Source organism: Chiloscyllium plagiosum, unplaced genomic scaffold, assembly GCF_037043375.1.
Source record: "Chiloscyllium plagiosum isolate Xiang-an unplaced genomic scaffold, Cpla_swu_hap1 HiC_scaffold_6, whole genome shotgun sequence".
NCBI lineage: Eukaryota > Metazoa > Chordata > Chondrichthyes > Orectolobiformes > Hemiscylliidae > Chiloscyllium > Chiloscyllium plagiosum.
This window is the reverse complement of record NW_028270144.1, coordinates 33,413,908-33,438,253: the sequence shown is the minus strand read 5'-3', so window position 1 is coordinate 33,438,253 and position 24,346 is coordinate 33,413,908. Positions and strand designations below refer to the sequence as shown.

At 40.8% G+C, this 24,346-nt stretch overlaps 1 non-coding gene across 1 annotated transcript; it reads right to left on the bottom strand.

The window, feature by feature from the left end:
* Positions 1-21,412: 21,412 nt before the first annotated feature.
* trnad-guc (transfer RNA aspartic acid (anticodon GUC)) lies at positions 21,413-21,484 on the bottom strand. Its single transcript has one exon. It is a non-coding gene; the product is annotated as a tRNA-Asp (tRNA).
* Between the last annotated feature and the right edge of the window lie 2,862 nt (positions 21,485-24,346).

The following is a 24,346-nucleotide window of genomic DNA, read 5'->3' as shown; positions in this document are numbered from 1 at the left end:
GGCTGTTGGTATCCTTAAAGCAGAATTTACAATGTTGCAGCAGGATCCATGGAGATCTGGAAGATTCAACAAGGGAGTTGCTCTCAGTCATGGCAAGGCAGGTAACCAAGGCCAAAGTCTCAGCTGCCTGTTTAGTTCCTTCTTTCACTGAGTTCCACTTTAACCGTGAATGTCTGCTATCATTTCTGCTCTGAATGTGCCAATGTTGTGGAAGTGTCAACATAAATGCGTTTTTATAAAAATCTGTAATATATGAACGGATATATTATCGAAATAAAAGGCCATCATGAACAAAACAAAGGTCCTTCATTACAAGAATTACTTCATTACTTCAAATGTATTTCATTGTCTGTGAAGTGCTTTGAAAGAAGAACACAAGAACATAGGAACATAGGAATGTAGGAAATAGGAGCAGGACCATGCCATTTAGTGCATCAAACTTGCTCTGCTATTCAGACAGATAATAGCTGATCATCTACCTCTATGCTATTTTGCCCCACTCTCCATAAGTCCCCTAAATTCATTTGTTTCCAGCAATCTATCAATGTGGGGAGCTGTCAGCAAAGCTTTGTAGATGAGGATTGAACCCTGGACACTTTCAGAGACTGACCACCATTAGTTGAAATCCTGGCCCAATTCCATCATTATCAGGCGATAGCCAAATTAGATTGTGAGGCTTAACTTGCTTACTTGAGGGGCCTTATTTTGGCTGCCTAGTTTAAAGTGTAAATCATTCTTTTAGTACTTGATCGTCTGTGAGATTCCTTCGTATTGATTTCTGCCTCCAGAATCCTCTGGAATGGAGAATTCCAAAGATTCATCAACTTCTGAGTAAAGAAGTTTTAAATGGCTTGCCCCTACACTGATAAACAGAAGCAGGAATGAATCTTCAGCTCGTGTATAGTTGCCCACACCAGCTCCAGATCTCTTGCATCCCTTAAGTATCCAAAAATCTGGCAAACTCTAGCACAAACTGAAGTCATGAGAAATGATATATAGATTAGCCATTGTTTCTTTATGTAACAAAACTCCAAGGGCCTAACCAACAAAATATGAAAATGCTACAAATGGGGGAGTTTAAAGATAGTATAAAGATATTGATTAAAATTGTTGTGTGAAATAGCATAAGAAATCTTAAAGCTAGCCTTTTCCTGAATCAACTTGGGAAGTTATGGTAAGGGACCTTTTCATGACCACACGACTGAAAATGTATAAGGGAGATCTGCTAATAAAGTTTTATAGATGAGGATTGAACACTGGACACTTTCAGAGACAAGCCACCTTTGGTTGAAATCCTGGCCGGTTTCTGCCATAATCAGGCAATTGGGTTGTGAGTCTCACCTAGCTTACTTGAGGGGTCTTATTTTGGTTGCTACATGCAATAGAGTTTTAGTCATTGTTTCAGTACTTGATTGTCTGTGGGATTTCTTCATAGGTAGTCAAACTAAAGGTTTACACAGAACAATGGGTGAAATTTTCACTGTGATGTGCTGTTCCCGACAGCGTAACCTGAACTGTGTGCCATTCCAACTTATTTGCTCCTATGCATTTCTGAATAATACCTTGTCAGTGGTACAGGGAATATATGTGATCATGTAATGGGTGAATCTTCTTCTTGGCAACAGCCAGCTGTCAACCGATAATGGTAGAGCTACCGGTGAGCTATTAAAGAACCCTGGAGAGAAAGGAGGCTTTTTCTATGGCAACATCTCTGCAGTGAAAGACCAGTGTCGGTCTTTTACAAAGCCTTCCTTGACTGACTGCATCCTGACCAACCTACCCTTGTGGAGCTACCAGTACTGGCACTGCAACCTCCATTGTCGATCAGCAAAAGTGCTTTTTAGTTACATCCACCTCTCCCAACCCTGAGGTTACAAGAAAATTGGATGGATGAGACCTGTAGGTAGTCTGCCCATTAAATTGTGTGAAGAACGTGGATAATGAGATGAGAACACATGCACTTGTGGATTTCACCAATAGATCTGAAGAGCAGCGAGATTTTCAGCTTCTTTGATTGTCCACGACCAAAGCTTCACCTGCAACATACAAGCTTCTCCCACTTTGATCTTTGTGATTGCATGTTCTCCTGTAGAGGGTGTAAGACTTATGATCGAAACTGTTAGCCTCTTCCCTCTTCTTGTCATCTTTCTATTTGTTTCTTCCATGCAGCCAGGAAGCTAGGACCTTTCTTCTTTGACTCACTGATGTCCCTAACCACACTGTCTGTCCTCCCTTGGTCTCTCTTCTACTCCCTGATGCCACTTATTAACATCAAGCCCCTGATTTGACCTTACTGGTCTCGAGCCTATATGCACGCTCCCATTCTCCTGCTCCCTTCCCCACCTTTTGCCATGAAGTTCAACAAAGAAAACTGTTGACCTCAGACACAACTGCACAAAGCCAACTGTTGCATGCCACCTTGAAATGAACATGAATGGAGCACAGTGGTATTTTCATGCACTGCTAGCTTTTTCATGAAGGTAGGATGTAATTATAAAAGTTTTAAGCTGATGATTATTTATGGCACGCAAACGTAACATGAGCAGAATCTACCGACTATTGGCATGAGACTCAACACGCCTCAAACATGGCATTGACGTAATTCAGATATCTCAACCCACCAGTGGGGTTTTCAAAATTTCATTTCCTTCCTAATTCACTCACCATGCCAGCTGTTGTTTTCCAATTTTGTGGGCCTCGTCAAAGAACTCCCCAAGAGTGTTTCTCTTTTTAAATCCACACAAACCTTTCTAATATGTTCTAATATTTAAAACAAGCAAAAACAGCACAGGATGAAACAAACATGTAATGTACTGAGAATTGCATTCTGTATTTTGTCCACTTAAAGCTATCGTACCCATATAGCATCAGGTGAATTATAGAGGGAGAATAAAGGAATGTGTTCACAGCATGTGTGGCTCTGAGTATGAATGTCCCTTGCTGAACCTTATGTTTCATCCCAAAATATTTACACAGCAGTCAATAATGTTAACAATTATTAAAAAGAATTTTTAAAAGTTTAATTCATGGCATGTGGGCATCATTGGCATTTATATGCATTTACTTATGCATTATTGCATGTCCTTGTGAAGAAGGTGATGAGCAGTCTTTTTGACTTTCTGCAGTCCATGTATTGTCAGTAGAACTATAATGCTATGAGGATGGGAGTTCCAGGCTTTAGGCCCAGTGAGAGTGAAGGGATAGCAATATTTTTCCAGGATAGTGGCTTGGAAAGGAAGGTGACAATGTTCCCAAGTATCAGCTGCCCTCAGTCTTCAAGATTGTAGTGGTCATGGTTAGGAAGAAACCAAAGCCTCTGACAGAAAGAAATGAGTGGATTCATTGAAAATTTATGGATCCATTACAGACCCATTTACTGACTCATTCGGCATGGAATCTGCAGTTAAACTGGTTGAGTTCCGAGTTAGATTCCATTAGAAATAATAGAAAATTTCATGCACATCAATTTATGAATAAAAAGGACATGCTAAATATTAAAATGGACAATGTACCACATATGGCACATATTGCTTTGAGTAGTATGAAACAACATTGAATTTTCTGATCTTTTATGACCTGAACTGGGTAGGCTGGACTACTGTCTCACTAGAAACTGGCTCACTAATATGTGCATTCTCTTCCTGAAATACTTTAAAATAGGTCAACAGCTCAATATTGCAGGGTAAAGGGTTAATTGAACCAATACTCTACCAATAGCTACTGAGCACGTGTGTAAGGACATCTATGTTATGATGACATCAGATCACATGGGACTGAGACCTGATGGAAAGAACCCTGCTTTCTCATGTTTATGTAATCAGTTTATCAGTGATATATGTTAATAGGTTGCAGATTTTTGTTGGCTCAGGTTTCTTGACACTGCTATAACAACATAGATTGAAGATTGTTCTCCTTGGCGGGAAGAATGTGAAGATGAAGTGAGAGATCTTCATAATCATGATTGGGCTGGATAGAGTAGATAGGGAGAAGCAGTTCCCACTCATACAAGTAACAAGAATGAGAAGGTACAGAGTTAAAATGATGTGCAAAAGAAGCAAAGGTAATGTGAAAAAAAAAGCTTCTTTGCACAGCCAGTGGTTAAGTTATGGAATGAACTGCTTCGAAATACAATACAGGCAAGTTCAACCGAAGCATTGGATGGTTATTTGGATACAAATAGTATTCAAGGGGAAAAGCAGGAAATTGGCACCAGGAAATGATGTTCATTTGAAGAGCCTGTGATGGCATGATGGGCAGAATTATCTCATTCTGCACTGTAACAAGTCTTGTGGTTCTGACATATCTTAGACATTTACATGAGAGACGACAAATTTTAGGTTTCATGAGAACACCATGTATGCCATTAAAAGTGCTGGTTAGAATGCATTCCTTATTTCCATTTTTCAACTTGAGTCTTTTTCTGAAAAGGAAACATTACTTGGACAAATCAATAGAAATGCACACTCACCAGAACAATATCTCAATTATCTCTATTTGCACTCATTAGCTTTCTGAAACAGCTTGTTGACTGCTGCGTGCACAGAATTAACAATCGAATCAGAAATGAAAATTGATTTTAATGACCGGCCTCTAATTGGCCCTCTCACAAATCAAAACTCAGAAAAATAATAACTAAGAATCATTACAAAGGACTGCAGATTGTTCCTCTCTCATGGTTTTACTCATGATTTGCTTTTTTCTTTGCAAAATTTACTTATAAAGAAGTAAGAAATTACATTTGACATAGTGGGAATACATTTGATATACTTTGAAAGACTTCTTACTAATCAGAATGCAATCCCAATGACATTAAAGGAAGTTAATGAGTTAGAAAACCTGCCTCAGGTTTTCCAACCGTTCTCATTCTTCAATATACAATGATGTTTCTATGATATACACATCAAAAGTAGATGCATTGATGCCTAGCAGTTCCAAGTAATTGGCCTCAATGATGCATGACTTTCTGCTTTTTAGACTATTTCTTTCAACTATTACCCACCAGAAAGATTGCTATGACTTATGTGGCACACCATTCTTTGCTGAGATCAATTACAAATAGTTAGCATTTCAATTTTCTTAGCTATAATCATCACATTGTGTTTAAAATCAATATTGTTGCCTAAAGTCTTTGATACATGCTGTGCAGAGCTATCATTTCAAAATATTATTCTTGCTAAATATTTTTGGTGAAATATCCCTGTGTACTACTACAAGTGCTAATGCACTTAGTGAAATTATCTGGTCTAATACAGTGAAACAGAGCAACCATCTGTTAAGCCCTCTCTACTTGTTTCTAGTTTTACATGTGCACATTGCCCCAATTGCTGACCCTATCTGAGTTTCATACTATAAGATTCCCCTGGCTTTTGTTAGCTTTAGATCTCACCAGCTAAGACAGTGTTCTCTTGAGTATGGTACATGGTGTGAGAGTTCTGTATTTACTCATGTATGAGTTTTCGGTAGTACACAGAATTCTCAATTAAAGCTGTGTTGTTGTCTTGCAAGCAATCAATCAGCCAGTAATGTTAGGAAATGGTACTAACAATTTTACACTGACTTGGCAGATGTACCCATATGACTGAAGTGTCTGATGGGGGCTGGCAACCCAGACTGCATTTAATATTGAGCACAGAGGGTTATGCAAAACATTGACATGATGATAATTCTGTGAAACAATGGTAATTTGTATTGATATAGTCTCCTTAACATAATAAAGCATTCCAAGTGGATTAATAGGAACATTTTGAGCAAAATTTGATACCAAAACATAAAAGATGATAATACAGCATATTGCATATGCTTGGCCAGAGATAGGTCTTAAGGAGAATATCAAATGGTGAAAAAAGATGTGGAGAGGTAGAAAGGCTTCAAAGGATTACCAGAATTTAAGGTTGAGGCAGACAAGGGTAGAATGGAGCAATAAATATCATATGCTCATGATGCTAGAATTAGAAGACTGCATTTATCTCAGAGAGTTGTCGGGATTACTCAGATCAGGAGGAGCAAAGTCAAGGGGGGACTTGAAAACAAAGATGGGAATTCTAGTCAGCCAGAAACCAACATAAGGAGAAAGTGAGGACTGCAGATGATGGAAATCAGAGGTGGAAAAGCACAGCAGGTCAGGCAGCATCCAAGGAGCAGGTGAATTGATGTTTCGGGCATAAGCCCTTCATCAGAAATGAAGCTTGTGGGCCAAGGGGGTTAAGAGATAAATGGGAAAGGGATGGGGCTGGGGGGAAGGTAGCTGAGAGTGTGATAGGGAGATGGAGGTGGGGGTAAAGGTGATAGGTTGGAGAGGAGGGTTGAATGGATAGGTGGGAAGGAAGTTGGACAGGTACGACAGGTCAAGGGGCAGTGCCAAGTTGGAAGGTTGCATCTGGGATAAGGTTGGGGGAGGAAAAATGAGGAAACTGGTTAAATCTGCATTGATCCCATGTGGTTGGACTGTTCCAAGGCAGAAGATGAGGTGTTCTTCCTTCAGGTGTCAGGTGGTATGGGTTTGGCGATGGAGGAGGCCCAGGACCTGCATGTCCTTGGGGGAGTGGAAGGGGGAGTTAATGAACATAAGTAGTCAAGCAGAGGGGTAATGGATAAAAAGGATTAAGTTAGAGTTTAAAGGTAATCCTTTAAGGGTAATCCCGAGTTTTGCACATCACTGCAATAAACCACCTTGGAATGCATTTAATAACTACAAACTGCTTTAAATGCAACTCGTTTGTAGAACGTTGATTAGGCAAATGGACATATATTAATAAATGATTAACATGCATTTTATCAGTAAATATTTTCATCATATCTTTGGTTCAAATATGCCTGCATAATATGAATAATGTATTTAAGAGCTGCCACTGAATTGCCTAAATCTGAACATGTTTTATTATATTGAGCATCATTTAAGGGGAGTATTGATAGATGTCATAGGACCAAATCAATAATATTCAAACCTGAAGCTGATCAGAAACAATGCTGACAGGAGATGCTTGATGAACCTTATGGTTTCAATGCTTTCAATTCAGCCCCTGTGCTGTTTTTATCACTATACTGATCTTTGCGACCAGACTCAATGAAAATTGGTGACAGAATCTTGTGAATGATCTGTGAATTGACCGATACTGCAGATAGAAATATGTGAACTTGCTCAAGGTTCATTGTGTGAGGGAATGGACATGGTTAATGTAGGTAAAAGCGGGTCCTGCAGATGCTGGAGATTAGAGTCAAGATGAGAGTGGTGCTGGAAAAGCACAGCAGGTTAGGCAGCATCCGAGGAGCAGGAAAATCGATGTTTTGGGCAAAAGCCCTTCATCAGGAATGATTAATGCAGAAAGAGTCCTACAATTGTTCTCTGCATTACTTATTAATGGTATATTTGTGAATACTCTGAAGCTAACAGTTGACCATTCCTGATATTGTACACCAACACCAATATTGCAATGAAGAGTTTGCCTAGTTTCAGTTCGATTGCAGATCCTTTCATTTAGTGAAAGAAACCAGATTTCCCTGTCTGATATTTAGGTACAGTCAAACATATAAATTTGGATCTGGAGTAGCCAATCCGGTCCCTGATGCCTGCTCTGCCATTTGATAAGATTATGACTGATCTGCTTGTGGCCTCAACTCTGCTATCCATACCTACTCGTGATACCATTTGATTGTCTTTATCAATCAAGAATCTAACTCAGCCTTATAAATATTCAATTAACAAGCCTCCACTGCTCTCTGGATTAAGAATTCCAAAGACCAATATTTCTCTGAGAGAAATGAATTCACCTCATCTCTGGGAAAACCTTTATTTGTGAACTGTATCCCTGGAACTAGGCTCCCCAATAAGAAGAACTTTCTTTTACATCCAACTTGTAAATTTCCCTCAAGATCTTATATGTGCCAATAAGATCATCTCCAAGCCATTATATCTTTTGTTAGGTAAGAAGAATAAAATTTACACACAATAGTGTCAGCAATTCTTCATAAAATTATACCAAAACCTCGCTACTTTTATATTCCATTCTCTTTGCAATAAATGATAACACTCCATTTGATGGAGAGGATTGCACACCCTATACCTAGGTTTCCGTCCATTGATTTAAATGGACAGAAGATCAGGCTGGCTGTGTTATGGAGTGCGTGCACTGTATCAAGAGACATGGTTCCTCTGAGTAATCTTTTCGACAAGTACTTCACACAAGCAATGTTTTATGCTCAAATGCCTGTAAATAAAAGCCAGCTTAAAAGAGCATGAAAACTATTTGCTGCTCAAATTATGTCTCAAGCATTATTTGATTAACATGTTGAAAAGTTCTGTCAGTTGTTTAAAGTTTGTGGCAGGAGATTAGTGATATTGATCCAAATACTGACTCTGAATTTGCTGTCAAATAATGGTGAGGTTAATGGTGCTCATTTACGTGTATATGGTGCAGCAACTTCAAGCAAGGGGGAGGTACCTAGTTACATGTCGATAACTAAGAGCTGCTTTCGGAATGGTGGCATGGTGGCACAGAGGTTAGTCCTACTGCCTTATAGAGCCAGGGACCTGTAATCGGTTCCACCACTGGGCGACTGTCTGTGTGGAGTTTGCACAATCTCCCCGTATCTGTGTCAGTTTCCTCCAAAGGGCCCAAAGATGTGCAGGTTAGGTAGATTGGCCATATTAAATTGCCTATAGTGTGCAGAGTGGGTGGATTAGCCATTAGAAATGCAGATTTGCAGAGATGGGGTGGGTATGGGTGGTATGCTCTTCAGAGGGTCAGTGTAAACTAGATGGGCTGAATGGCCTGCTTCCACACTGTAGGGATTCTATGAATTGCGCTTCTCTTTTGTTATCTTACTGAAGTGGCTCAGTGCTGTCATTAAAATGCATTGCACACCTGAAATTTTTTGTATGCTAAACAGGAGCTAAAATTAGTACAGACATTAATTCTTATTATTTCAGCCATTTGTACTTTTTCAACATGCTATTTGTTAATTTCTATCAAGGAATTGTTCCAGCACTGAAAATGAATTTAGTGTTCCAGTCTGATTCATTCAAGTTTTAATTGTTGTTGTCGTTTTTAAAAATGTGCGTTTTTAGTTTTCCATTCTCTCTTCTTAGTCTGTCTTTCATCTAATCTTTACTTTCCTCACTTTATCTTGCATTGACACTGAATTCATTCACTCTATTTTATACTTCTTTATCAGTTCCACTAAGTCATAGTGATGTACAGCATGGAAACAGAGCCCTTCGGTTCAACTCATTGATGCTGACCCGATATCCTAAATTAGTCTAGTCCCATTTGGCAGCATTTGGCCCATATCCCTCTAAGCCCTTCTTAATCATATGCCCACCCAGGTGCCTCTTAATTGTTGTCATTGTACCTGTCTCCCCCACTTCCTCTGGCACTTCCTCATTCCATACATGCACCACCCTCTGAGAGAAAACGTTGCTGCTTAAGTCCCTTAATCTTTCCATCCTCACCTTAATCTTATGCCCTCTAGTTTTGGACTCCCCCCACTCCAGAGAAAAGACCATGGCCATTCTCCCTATCCCTTCCCATCATGGTTTTATAAACCTCTATGAGGTCATCTTTCAGCCTTTGACGTTCCAGGAAAAACAGCTTCAGCTTATTCAGCCTCTCCCCATAGCTCAAACCGCCTTACCTTGGCAACATCCTTGTACATCTTTTCTGAACTCTTTCAAGTTTTACGACATCCTTCCTATAGCAGGGAGACCAGAATTGCACGCAGTATTCCAAAAGTGGCCTAACCAATGTCCTGTGATTTCATAATGGACATTATGTTCCTCATTTCTGGGATAGCTGCAACCAGAAGACCTGACAAAAGAGGCAGAGCAACATTGAGTTGAGTCATTGTTCAAGCAGAACAGAAATCCAACAATGATTCTTGCTTTTCAGAAGGTCAGGGTTAATGTATATTGAAGTGTACAGTTTTAAAGGTGGTTAGGAGCGGAGGGACCCAGGTGTTCATGTGCATAATTCATTGTTGGTGGCAGGACAAGTCGAGAGTGTGATTAATAAAGCATATGGCATTTTTTTTGTACAATCCTCACAGCGTGGAAAGAGGCCATTCAACCCACCAAGTCCACACCAACCCTCCAAACAGCATCCCATCCAGAACTGTTCTATCCCTGTAACCCTGCATTTCACATGGCCAATACACCCAACTTATACATCCCTGGACACAGTGGTTAATTTAGCATGGCTAATGCACCTAACCTACACACCTTTGGAATGTGGGAGAAAATCAGAGCAGCTGATGGAAACACATGCAGACACGGGGAGAACATGCAAACTCCACCTGAGGCAGGAAGTGAACTCGGGTCCCTGGTGCTGTGAGGCAGCAGTGTCAACCAACGAGCCACTGTGCTGCCCATTTTTTTCTTTAAACAGAAATTGCTGGAAAAACTCAGCAGGTCTGGCAGCATCTGTGGAGAGAAATCACAATAAACATTGAGTGTGTAGTGACCGTTTTTCTGAAGTTCTGGATTTGGAAATATTAATTCTGATCTCTCTCCACAGTTGTCACCAGACTCGCTGAACAGCCCCCACCGTCTCCACCCCCCCTCACCCCACCCCCCAGCAATCTCAGCCTTTGTTTTCTCAGTTGTCCTGAATCATTGAAATAACAGTACAAATAAAAAGCCCACTCGTGCTGTTATATCTATGCCAGAATCAGAGCAAAGGTGATCTTTCTGTAGGATGGCAGATTTCATAAAGAGGGTTCAAAGTTCAAACCAACAGCATGTTAGAAGTTATTGCCTTGACCTTGTGCACTGTAAAACATAGCCAAGAAAACATTTGATGTTCTCATGTTAAGGGCAAAACATTAAAATACACTCTTTTGGATATTTTGCTTTCAGAATCCCAGAAATTCTCTGATAAACAGATAATAGAAAGAATAAGACTTTTGTTCATGGAGCTGGGAGCTTGCTCGTGGTCTCAATATCAGTGCTGGGTAGTGAAGAGTTAAAATTGACATTGAACGTTGAATATTGCAGCACATTACAGGCCTTCAGCCCTCGATGTTGCATCGACCTGTGAAACCAATTTGAAGCCCATCTATCCTATACTATTCTATTCTCGTCCATTTGCCTATCCAATGACCATTTAAATGCTCTTAAAGTTGGCAAGTCCACTATTGTTGCAGGCAGTGTGTTCCATGCGCCTACTACTCTCTGAGTAAAGAAACTACCTCTGACATCCGTCCTATATCTATCATCCCTCAATTTAAAGCTATGTCCTCTCGTGCTCGCCATCACCATCCGAGGAAAAAGCTCTCAATGTCCACCCTATCTAACCCTCTGATTATCTTATATATCTCAATTAAGTCACCTCTCAACTTCCTTCCCACTAATGAAAACAATCTCAAGTCCCTCAGCCTTTCCTCATAAGACCTTCCCTCCACAGTAGGTAACATCAATAGACAATAGGTGCAGGAGTAGGCCAGTCTGCCCTTCGAGCCTGCACCACCATTCAATATAATCATGGCTGATCATCCTTAATCAGTATCCTGTTCCTGCCTTATCTCCATAACCCTTGATTCCACTATCCTTGAGAGCTCTATCCAACTCTTTCTTAAATGAATCCAGAGACTGAGCCTCCACTGCCCTCTGGGGCAGAGTATTCCACACAGCCACCACTCTCTAGGTGAAGAAGTTTCTCCTCATCTCTGTCCTAAATGGTCTACCCCGTATTTTTAAGCTGTGTCCTCTGGTTCAGCACTCACCCATCAATGGAAACATGTTTCCTGCTGCCAGAGTGTCCAATCCTTTAGTAATCTTATATGTCTCAATCATATCCCCTCTCAGTCTTCTAAACTCAAGGGTATACAAGCCCAGTCGCTCCAGTGTTTCAGCGTAAGGTAGTCCCGCCATTCCAGGAATTGACCTCGTGAACCTACGCTGCACTCCCTCAACAGCCAGAATGTCTTTCCTCAAATTTGGAGACCAGAACTGCACACAATACTCCAGATGTGGTCTCACCAGGGCCTTGTACAGCTGCAGAAGAACCTCTTTGCTTCTATACTCAATCCCTCTTGTTATGAAGGCCAGCATGCTATTAGCCTTCTTCACTACCTGCTGTACCTGCATGCTTACCTTCATTGACTGGTGTACAAGAACACCCAGATCTCTTTGTACTGCCCCTTTGCCTAAATTGATTCCATTTAGGTAGTAATCTGCCTTCCTGTTCTTGCCACCAAAGTGGATAACCATAGTTAATCTCCTAGTAAATCTCCTCTGAACCCTTGGCAAAGTTTCCACATCCTTCCTATAATGCAGTGATAAACTGATAAAATAAGACCACAAAGAGCCACCACTCCAGGATTGATTTTGAAAATACCTAGCTTGTCTAAATGTAGGGATAGGTCTTCTTGAAATTTATACTAGGGCTACAGATAAATTAATGCTGGCTAAAAAAAAAACTGGTTTGCCTTAAATAGCACACTGCATTCAGCTGCGGGCAATAGACTTAAGGATAGATTTGAAGGCATTAGAGAAGATACAGAAAAAAATAATCAAATTCCAAGGTTGAGGAATTATTTTTCAATTCATTTAGAGAATTCTCCATCCCTACTTACTCTTGGTGGTGAGATTTGTTTTGAATCATTGCAGTCCATTTGGTGTAGATAGACTCACAATGCCAATAGGGGGATGTTCTAGGATTTTGATCCAATGACAGTGAAGGAATGATGATATATCAGTTCATGATGGTGAAATACTTGAAGGAGAACTTGCAGGTGGTGGTGTTTCTATGTACCTGCTGCCCCTGTCACTCTAGATATTAGTGGTTCTGTGTTTGGAAAGTGCTGCAAAGCAACCTTGGTGAATTTCTTCATTCACATTGTAGATAGTATGCCCTACTGCTACAGACTATCGGTGTTGTAGGGACTGAGTGTTTGTGCCTGTCAAGTGGCTTGCTTTATCCTGGATGGTGTCAAGCATCTTGAGTACAGTTGTAGCTGCACTCATCCAGTTGATTGGGGAATATTCCTTCATACTCCTGATGTGTGCATAGTTGTTGGTGAACAGGCTTTAGGGAGATGGAACGTAAAGTACTCTTTGCATAATTCATAAATTCAGGCCTGACTTGTAACCATAATATTTATGTGGCTGGTCCAGTTCAGTTTCTGGTCAATTATAACCCTCAGAATGTTGACAATGTGGTGTTGATGCCATTGAATGTCAAGTGATGATTTTCTTTCTTGTTGGACACGTTCCTTGCTTGGCACCTGATCACTGGGAACCTCCAGGATGTTGATAGTGGGGGATTCAGTGAAGGTAACACCATTGAACACTAATGGATGGTGGTTAGATTGTCTCTTATTGTGGATGATCTTAACCTGACACTTGTTACTTGCCACTTTTCAGCCCAAGTTTGGATATTGTCTAAATCTTGTTGCATTTGGACATGAACTGCTTCAGTATCTGAGGAATCACAAAAGGTGCTGAACATTGTGCATTCACGGTGGGTGGCATGGTGGCACAGTGGCTAGCACTGCTGTCTCACAGTGCCAGAGACCTGGGTTCAATTCCTGCCTCAGGCGACTGACTGTGTGGACTTTGCACATTCTCCCCGTGTCTGCGTGGGTATCCTCCGGGTGCTCCGGTTTCCTCCCACAGTCCAAAAATGCGCAGGTTAGGTGAATTGGCCATGCTAAATTGCCTGTAGTGTTAGGGGCAGGGGTAAATGTAGGGGAATGGGTCTGGGTGGGTTGCGCTTCGGTGGGTTGGTGTGGATTTGTTGGGCCGAAGGACCTGTTTCCACACTGTAAGTAATCTAATCTAATTGGCAAACATCACTACTTCAGCCATATGATGGAGGGAGAGTCATTGATGAAGCAGCTAAAGATAGTTAGGCTAGGATACTACCCTAAGGAACTCCTGCTTAAATGTGCTGGAGCTGAGATAGTTAACTTTCAATAACCAAAACCATCTTCCTTGTGCCTACATGACTTTAGCCAGTAAAGGTTTTGCCCAGACTCTGACAGACTGCAGTTTTCCTTGGGGTCCTCAATGCCTCACTCAGTCAAACGGTTTCAGTTGACAAGTCTCCCTCATTTCACTTCTGGAATTCTGCTCTTTTGTTCATGTTTGAACAAGAATTGTAATTAAGTCAAGGGCTGAGTGGCCCTGGTGAAACCCAAACTGAATTTCAGTGAGCAAGTTATGGCTAAACAAATGCTGCTTGATAGCATTGTTGATGATGCCTTCCTTCACTTATGATTGCAAATAGACAAATATGGCATTCATTGCCCAGGTCGCATTGTCCTGGGCAATTTTTAACATTATCAGGTAGACTCCAGTGTTGGAGCAGATTCTAGTGTTGCAGGTATGGGTGCAGCAAGTTCTGGAGCTCAAGTATTCAGTATTATTGCCAGAATGTCATCAGGTTTGATAAACTTTACAATATCCAGAACTACTAATTCACTGCTACTTCTCTCACAGCGAAACCCAGTGTGAAGAATTTCTGGTCTTTTCTCCTATAAGAATTCTAGCTTTCACTTTTAAATTGACTTGGCTTCATTGCGTTCTGTTTCCCTTCTCAACTTTGATCACGTGACTGCAACGAACTCCTTTTGCAGTTACATTCCTTTCCCCCATCGCCATCACCAGCTCCAATGTGTTCCATATGGATTGCAACTAAAATTTCACCCTTCATGTTTTGGAACAATCCATTATTCCAGATATCTCAGAGAAATCCCTGGAACCAGAATCTTTTCATATCTTAAGATGCATGCTCAATACTCTTAACTCATTCGATCTTAAAGATGGAATCTGATCTGGAGATACATCTCATCCTGATGTTGAGGATGGCTAGGTAAGTAGAAAGAAGGATTTCTGTGGAATTTTATGGTTCTCCCACTAGTAAAACTATCAGCGAGACTCATAAAGTTCTTTCCAGGATCAGAACTTAAATTTAGAGGTTAAAGTCCTTACTGGGCACAATAACACTTACACAGAATGAATCATTGGATGCAGGGACAATCTCATAAATATTCTAAAATTCAAGTGCATTGTCTTCAAAGCGTAAAACTTTTAATAAAGAAAATTCAAATTCCCAGAAAGCACCTTAGAGGTATTGCACAATAATGTACCACTTTTCATGTCTTGTATTAGAATCATAGACTCATAGAGATGTACAGCATGGAAACAAACCCTTTCGTCCAACTCATCCATGCCAACCAGATATCCTAACCTAATGTATTCCCATTTACTAGCACTTGGCCCCATATCCGTCAAAACTCTTCTTATTCAAATACCCATCCAGATGCCTTTTAAATGTTGAAATTGTGCCAGCTTCCACCACTTCCCCTGGCAGCTCATTCCATACATGCACCATTCTTTGCATGAAAACATTGCCTCTTAGGTCCCTTTTAAATCTTTCCCCTTCGCCCTAAACCTATGCCCTCTAGTTCTGGACTCCCTCACCCCAGGGAAAAGACCTTGTCTATTTATCTTATCTAAGCCCCTCATGATTTTATAAACCTCTATAAGGTTACCCCTCAGTCTCTGATGCTCTAGGGAAAACAGCCCCAGCCTATTCAGCCTCTCCCTATAGCTCAAACCCTCCAACCCTGGCAACATCTTTGTAAATCTTTTCTGAACCCTTTCAAGTTTCAAAACATCCTTCTGATAGGAGGGAGACTAGAATTGCACACAACGTTCCAAAAGTATTGTATGAAACAAACCAAAAGCATCATTGACTTAATATCTTGCATTACTTATCTTATAAGCTACAGAACATTTCCTTTCTTAATGCTTTAATACCACAACAAAAAATCTCCATCCTTAGTTATATTTTCTTCTGCTTAAGTAGAGATTCTATCATCCTGGTGCCAGTCAATAGTGATTCTCAGCTAGCAAGACCTTGCTTCCTTTCTTTCCCTTTTATAACCACATAACCTGTAACCCCTGACTAGCTTTAATGTTCCTGATTACTCTAGAGTTTCCTCCCTCCAGTTAAACTAGGAAAATCTTCCAGTCTTGTTTAAATCCTCACAAATTATGTTTCTTTAATGACAGCATGGGTTTACGCTAGCATCCCACATAGTGAACCTACTGTCTTATCTCTCAGATCTCAGTGTATCTCAGATCCATGTATGCTGGCCCTACATGTATATATCAGCAGTATCTAAAGAAAACAACTTATAGGATGACCTTATAATAGCTTCCCTCTTAAAACCAATCTCTATTCTAATGTGAATTGTACAAGCTTTGTAGGAGGTGGAAATACTAATCAGTTATCCTTTAAATTCCCATCTCCATTGGTCTCACAATTACTTTAAAATATAATTATTTACAACACTTGACACTCCTAAAATTACCTGGGACTTTGGAGATGAACAGTCTATTTAATGTCAACATACATGTATTGCTTAAGCACCTCTTTCCCTATAAACAACCTGCATCTCTTCATAATCTTTAACTTCCAACCTTCATAGTCTTGCTGTCAGTAGAATTCAGAACAGGTCACATCACTCCGTTGAAACCTCTATTTAACCCTGAATTAGAGACACAATCACAGTCCTGGGACATGGCAATCTTATCAAAAATATCCCATTCATCACAGCCTTCTCCCAGATTTTCTGCAGCTTGTTGAAAAGAAAGCAAGTAACCATCTCCTCAATCTCTGTCAATGCCACGCAATAGAAAAAAAAATACTTTTTGCTGAGTACTGCCTCCTGATGGCTTCAATAAGAACAACAGGTTCTGGGCTAATTCTGACCATCTTACAAAGTGAAGGCAATGGATTAAAAATCAAGAGGCATGTTACGTTTGAGGTCAAAGGCATTTGGGGCAATCATAGTGGAACATTAACCTCTAAGTTTCTGATGTTTTACATTCATGAGATGTTGCAAAATCCCTTATTGAACTGTTACAGTCATTGGGGTATAGGGACCTCCACATCTGCTTGAAGCACTGTTCCCTTAGCCCCTGCTGTGCTGTTGGGAGCTTGCCTCCAGGCAGGTAAACTGTCCCTTGCATTCTGTGAGGACCATAGTGGTCAACTGGAAAACTCTAGTCAGCCTATGACTACAGGCTTCAATAACTAGGAATCAGCTCAACTGTCTATCTTACCTCATCCCACTCCCATCCTATTTCAGAAAATTGCCACGAAGTTGGGAATTCTCCATATTGCCTCACAGTGTTTTTTTAATGTCTAACTGCCTCTGTGCCTGACCTGTTGGCGTCTCAAAATCCAGTCCCTAGTGTTGTTACTTTTGATTGCACAGGCATCATACAAGCAGATAGTATGGCAACAATAATATCTTGCATTGATTAATATAGTTCCATTAATGTGGTAAAATGTCCCAAAGTGCCTCAAAGGTATGTAGTCAGACTGAGGCTGGCCTGATAGCATGCCGAATAGTGAGACATTGGGCCAGCTGACCAAAAGATTTATTAAAGAGGTAGGTTTGAAAAGAGTGGCCCTACAGGTGATGAGGGAAATTAAGAGGAGAAGAGATTTAAGGAGAGAACTCCAGCATGGGCTTAGACAGCTAAAGGCACAGTCACCAACATGAGAGTGAAACGAGTAAATGTGAAATTTTATGTTGAGTTGGCCATGATTGCCACTTTCTCACTTGATTCACTTGGCAGAATGCATGTCTCTACACAAAAAAAGCATAAGATTAACACCAATGACATTAGGTTGGATTGAATATGCACCAAATTTTAATCTGATGGGCATGTAGAATGAAGTCCATAGTAATAATATTAGTGGTCAATAAAGATTAAATGTTCTACCTTGTGATGGCTTTACAACTTTTGTTCTGTCCTCTCTGTGCTGCAAAATTATCATAAAATTTTTAAAGATGTCCTCAGTGCTGAATATGTCTATGAAATATTAAATATTCAATTTTCCTCTATCATGGCTAGAAACATTCATAATTATATGATGATTCACATAATAATTCATTCTGAAAAGTCATAAATGGCACTCCCTCTGTGACAAAGTTAATAATTTACTGCCATTCAGGATTTTTCACTCCGCACTGTTGGTCTTGTGAACATTTATTAAGCAAATGTTCAGTTGAATAGGTCAAAATCTGAGCCATGGTTATCAGAATAGTACAATAAGATTTTAATGAGGAGTGACAGACAGGTGAGGTGAAGTTTGAGATTCTTAGTCAGTCATTAGCTTCTATTGGCTGCGTTTGTTTGGAGGAAGAATAAATGCTTTTTAATATTAAGTATGCAGACCAGGAAAATCCCAGATCAAGTTTCTGGTCTGTGTAGAGTTCACTGGTCCCAGCCAGGATACTGCAGGAATACTACCTTAACATCATGATATGCAGGAGCCGGTGTTGGACTGGGATGGACAAAGTTAAAAATCACACAACACCCGATTATAGTCCAACAGGTTTATTAGAAAGCACTAGCTAGTGCTTCCAAATAAGTCTGTTGGACTATAATCTGGTGTTGTGTGATTTTTAACTTCTACATTAACATGAGCTTCACTAGAGAAAGTCAAATTATTTGGGTACCATCAGTGATTGTGTCCCTGCCTCTAAGCCGGAATGCCTGGGTTTGGGTCCCACCTGATCCAGAGGTGTGTCACAGCAAATCTAAATGGGTCAATTTAAAGGAAGAAAGAATCACTTGAACAAAATAGTCAATTTGTGCCCTGGTCACTTCTAAACAAGCCTGTCAGTGAAGATAGAAATACATTGATTTTACTCTGATGACTCAGCCTGCTTAAACACGATGGGGAAGGTGTTTATTTTGATAGTGTAAATGAAGTAAGAGTCAGCAACTTGATGCTCATCTCTCCCAATTTCAATAGAAAGCAAACAAAGCAAATGTGTACAATAGGCTGATCACAGGTTATCATTTATTTTACAGTATCACACAAGACACAGTCTACGGCAACCAGGAAAAAGAACTGCTCATTGTGGAAGCAGTTCCCAAAAAATGTGTAGAAGTGGAGACTAGTTCACTGAGATTGAGAATTAGTGATCAGCTATGTAATTTAGTTGACTACATATACATTTTCTAAGAGACTGATTTGTTACCTTTTTCCTGTTTTGCAATTCTTTTCCAATAAATTAGTAATTCTCTTCAATAATTGCACAATTGAAAACAATTTAAACTTAAATATTTTCACTTTAAATTTAAACTTTTCTTCTCTCTAAGTCATAGATGTCATCTCTGTGAGTTTTTCCATGTAAATACTGGAAGTTCTGAGCAGTTTTGAAAGTATTTTCACAGCTTGTGCTTTGCAACATCTGTAGAAATTACTTTTCCAACAATTCTGCTTCTTTGAAGTAATTAGATGTGTATGGGCACTCCTTCACAGCATCCTGTCAGTGATTTCTTTAAGGTTGGATATTTTGACTTTAATTCAGAAATCCAGATATTCACTGGAAAATCAATGAGACAAGAAACTGAAACCAGATTTCTTGAACTTTGTTTATTATGAATGGCAAATTATGTAGTAGACTGTGGTCCTGTATAACATCAGCCACACTTTCAGAAGACTTTGTTTAAATATTGGAATATAAATTCTTAGTTTAAAATGAAAGAAACACTTCCTCGTGTAGCCAAATCCAGTAAAAGATAAACAACCTCAATGGTAGATCAGACTGAGCCAATAGGTTTGAAGAAGAGTCATTGGACGGGTAATGTTAACAGATATATGGTGCCAAACTTGCAGCCATCAGAGTGACTCAGTGATTAGCACTGCTGCTTCACAACGCTAGGGTCCCAGGTTTTTTTCCACTCTCAGAGGACTGTCTGTGTGGACTTTGCACGTTCTCCCTATGACAGTGTGGGTTTTCACCAGGTGCTTTGGCTTCCTTCCACAGTCCACAGATGTGCAGTTTAGATGGGTTAACTGTGCTACATTGTCCATAGTGTGCAGGCTAGATGAATTAGCCATGGGAAATGCAGAGTTACTGGGATGCTATTTGGAGGGTTGGTGTGGACTTGATGGGCCAAATGGCCTGTTTCCATGCTGTAGGGATTCTATGACTTTTCAAACACTTTCTGTTTTATTTTCTGTCAGATCTCTGACATCTGCATTATTTTACATTCAATAAAGTTAAACTGTCGGGAGTAAATTTAATCTTGAGTAGCAATATAAAATAAGTAATATCAAAATAATAATTTGTTATATGTCTTGGCTGATATGCCTGTTTGTTGAATTATTGGAAAAGAAGATTTGGACAAGGTGCATAATAAGGTAGTTAGTTGATAACATCCATTTTGCACCATCTTAATAAAATGACTCCCAGTAGACCAGGGTCAGATGACACCTTGATCCCACCTAGTGCCTGAGCTAAGTCACTTTTGCAAAACAATTTATAATGTGAATAGCGCTAATTTTCAGAGTCTGCTTGCATTGGGTCCCTGCCTTCAGTCCCTTTGAAAATTATGGCCATCAAATTTGAATATATTTAGAAATAATAAAACAAGAATGATGAGGCTTCACTCCCAATTACCGATACATGAGTTCAAATATGACTGCACCAGTTTTCCATGGTACCATGTCTTAAGTATAATACAAGACTTCCCTTCCCATTGTTTGTGGTATAAACTTCAAGAATTTATGCAGTTAACCATAGTGTAAAAAGAATATTACATAGATCTTGATGTTTTATGACATTCAAGAAATACTCTAGTTTTAAAAATTTGTGCAGTAAGTTTTTTTTCAACTTGGTTCAGGGAAGTGGGTGTCACTGTCTCGGTCAGTCCCTAATTGCCTGGAGAGGGTAGTTGCAAGCTGCTTTCTGAACTCTGCAAGCTTTGGGATGTAGATATATCCATTCTGCTGTCAGAAGGAAGTTCCAGGCTTTTGACCCAGTGACAGTGAGGGAATGTTAAGGTAGTTCCAAGTCAAGACGGCTTGAAGAGAACTTACAGATGCTGGTGTTCCAAAGCATCTGCTGATCTTGGGATGATAGAGGTAGGCTTTTGTAGATGCAGTCCAAAAGGTCACGTGTCTTGTGGACGTTACAACTTGCTGCCAATGTGTGTAAATAGTGATGGATGTGAATGTGAAGATGGTTAATGTAGTGCTACTTGTTTTAGTGTCAAGCCTTTTGAATGTTGTTGTAGCTCCAGACAAGATTAGATTACTTTTTTTTAGATTAGATTACTTACAGTGTGGAAACAGGCCCTTTGGCCCAACAAGTACATACCGACCCGCCGAAGCGCAACACACCCATACATTTACCCCTTTTTACCTAACACTACAGGCAATTTAGCATGGCCAATTCACCTGACCTGCATATCTTTGGACTGTGGGAGGAAACCGGAGCACCCGGAGGAAACCCACGCAGACATGAGGAGAATGTGCAAACTCCACACAGTCAGTCGCCTGAGTCGGGAATTGAACCCGGGTCTCTGGCGCTGTGAGGCAGCAGTGCTAACCACTGTGCCACCATGCCGCTCATAAAATATTACCATAGTTGCTGAATCCTCCCCGGCGGGGAATTGAACCCCGGTCTCCCGCGTGACAGGCGGGGATACTGACCACTATACTACCAAGGACTGTGTTGCATCACACTCCTGACTTGTGCATTGTACATGTTGAACAGGCTTTGGGGAGATAGGAGGGGTATTACCTACTGCAGAATCCCTAACCTCTGACCCGTTCTTGTAACCATGGCATTTATATGGCTGGTTCAGTTTAGTGAGGAGAAAGTGAGGTCTGCAGATGCTGGAGATCAGAGCTGAAAATGTGTTGCTGGAAAAGCGCAGCAGGTCAGGCAGCATCCAGGCAACAGGAGAATCGACGTTTCGGGCATAAGCCCTTCTTCAGGAATGAGGAAAGTTTGTCCAGCAGGCTAAGATAAAAGGTAGGGAGGAGGGACTTGGGGGAGGGGCGTCGGAAATGTGATAGGTGGAAAGAGGTCAAGGTGAGGGTGATAGGTCAGACTGGGGTGCAGGCGGAGAGGTCGGGAAGAAGATTGCAGGTTAGGAAGGCGGTGCTGAATTCGATGGATTAGACTGAGACAAGGTGGGGGGAGGGGAAATGAGGAAACTGGTGAAATCCGAGTTCATCCCTTGTGGTTGGAGGGTTCCTAGGCGGAAGATGAGGCGCTCTTCCTCCAACCGTCGTTTTGTTGTGGTCTGGCGATGGAGGAGTCCAAAGACCTGCATATCCTTGGTGGAGTGGGAGGGGGAATTGAAATGTTGAGCCACAGGGTGGTTGGGTTGGTTGGTCCGGGTGTCCCAGAGGTATTCTCTGAAACGCTCCGCAAGTAGCCGGCCTGTCTCCACAATATAGAGGAGGCCACATCGGGTGCAGAGGATGCAATAGATGATGTGTGTGGAGGTGCAGGTGAATCTGTAGCGGATATGGAAGGTTCCTTTGGGGCCTTGGAAGGAGGTGAGGGGGGAGGTGTGGGCGCAAGTCTTGCACCTCCTGCAGTTGCAGGGGAAGGTGCCGGGAGTGGAGGTTGGGTTGGTGGGGGGTGTGGACCTGACGAGGGAGTCACGGAGGGAGTGGTCTTTACGGAATGCTGATAGGGGAGGGGAGGGAAATATATCCTTGGTGGTGGGGTCCGTTTGGAGGTGGCGGAAATGACGGCGGATAATGCGCTGAACATGGAGATTGGTGGGGTGGTAGGTGAGGACCAGTGGGGTTCTGTCCTGGTGGCGGTTGAAGGGCCGGGGCTCAAGGACGGAGGAGCGGGAAGTGGAAGAGATGCGGTGGAGGGCATCGTCGACCACGTTGGGGGGGAAATTGCGGTCCTGGAAGAAGGAGGCCATCTGGGTTGTGCGTTTTTGGAACTGGTCCTCCTGGGAGCAGATGCGGCGGAGTCGAAGGAATTGGAAGGATGGGATGGCGTTTTTACAGGGGGCAGGATGGGAGGAGGTTCAGTTTAGTTTCTGGTCAATGGTACCTATGGAATGTCGATAATGGAGGAATATTTAATGATGGTAATGGTATTGGACATCAAGATATTCAATGTAATGGTGATGGTTAGTCTCTTTATTATTGGAATTGGTCATTGCCATGTTTCTTAAATATCACAAACCAGAGGTCATGTGATATCTCTTTTTATGTTGTTGATGTTGATTGAAAAAAATCCCAACAAATTTGAGCTTGAGTTAAATCGCATCAGAGGCGATCTTAAACCTGTATTTTGAAATTCACTCCTCAATTTACTTTACAAAAGGCTTAGTTGCCAGTTGCAATGTTGTAAATTAATTATTAAAAGGCTGACCAATTGCTTGCCAAGTTTGTTCATAGTGATCTAGCTATAGCATTAAGTTTGACATCAGTTCATATTGAATTTGCTGTTACTTGAATAATTTTAGGTATGCAAGAACAGATTCAACATCATTGTCTTTCAAGTCCTCCTGTTGAACGTCACATGAGCAAATTGCCATCAATTGAAATATTTTTTATTGCTCAACACTTTTCCTGGCAAAGTTGATACTGATATCTATTTGAGAATGATATTGTTTGAATCTAACGAGGCTGTTAGTACATTCAATACCTTCATTTTTGTTGCTGTGCAATTAAGAGCAAAACTCGAAAGCTAGAGATCCAAACACAGAGATGGATTCCTTGCCCCCCAACACCTCCCCCCACCCCCACTCCCCCATCACCCCTGCAACTTTTCTAAATTCAAAATAACATGGGAACTAAACTCCTGAAAATCTCACTGTGACAAAGCTGTGAATCTTTCACTTTATCAGACCCTCAAATGAATACAAAGCATCCAAACCTTTCAAGAAACTATAGGCCTTCCAAATGAAAGACTGAAGAGCATAAACCAAAGATGGAGTTAACAAGAATTCATAACGTATGCTGCCTTCAATCATGGCCAATGTGAGGGTGAGTAAGAATGAGTGTGTGAGATGTTGTGATCAATTTAGGAAAAGTATGCGAGACTAAGTAACTGTCTTTCTGAACAAGCATATAAAACCATACAGTTAGAACTATTTAACTGAGATACACCTACTCAGGATAAGAAGACTCATATCTCATTCCTATCATCACTATGTAGGAAATGTGCTAAGGTCGGCAGTACAGACATCATTGCACATTGATAACCAACTTATGAGTGACACTATAAAATGAGTGATGATTCCACATATCCCTGTAGGGAAAGGGTCATTCTATGTATCAGCTTTTCAAGATAGCATACTACATTCAAGGCTCGGAGATATGCAATGGGTGGCTCACATGTCCACTTGCCTTATAGTGCAACAATCTGCCAAGAAAAGCTTCATGACGTACTGCCTCTCATAATGTAACTGTATTATAGACGATACTCAATCTTTTCAAGGCAATCTAGCGACCTAGATGCACTCTGAAGCTCCAAATAAATAACTGATTAGAGAAGGGATAAAGGAACATCTTTCAAGATATCTATCAACATGGTGGCTATCATGAGG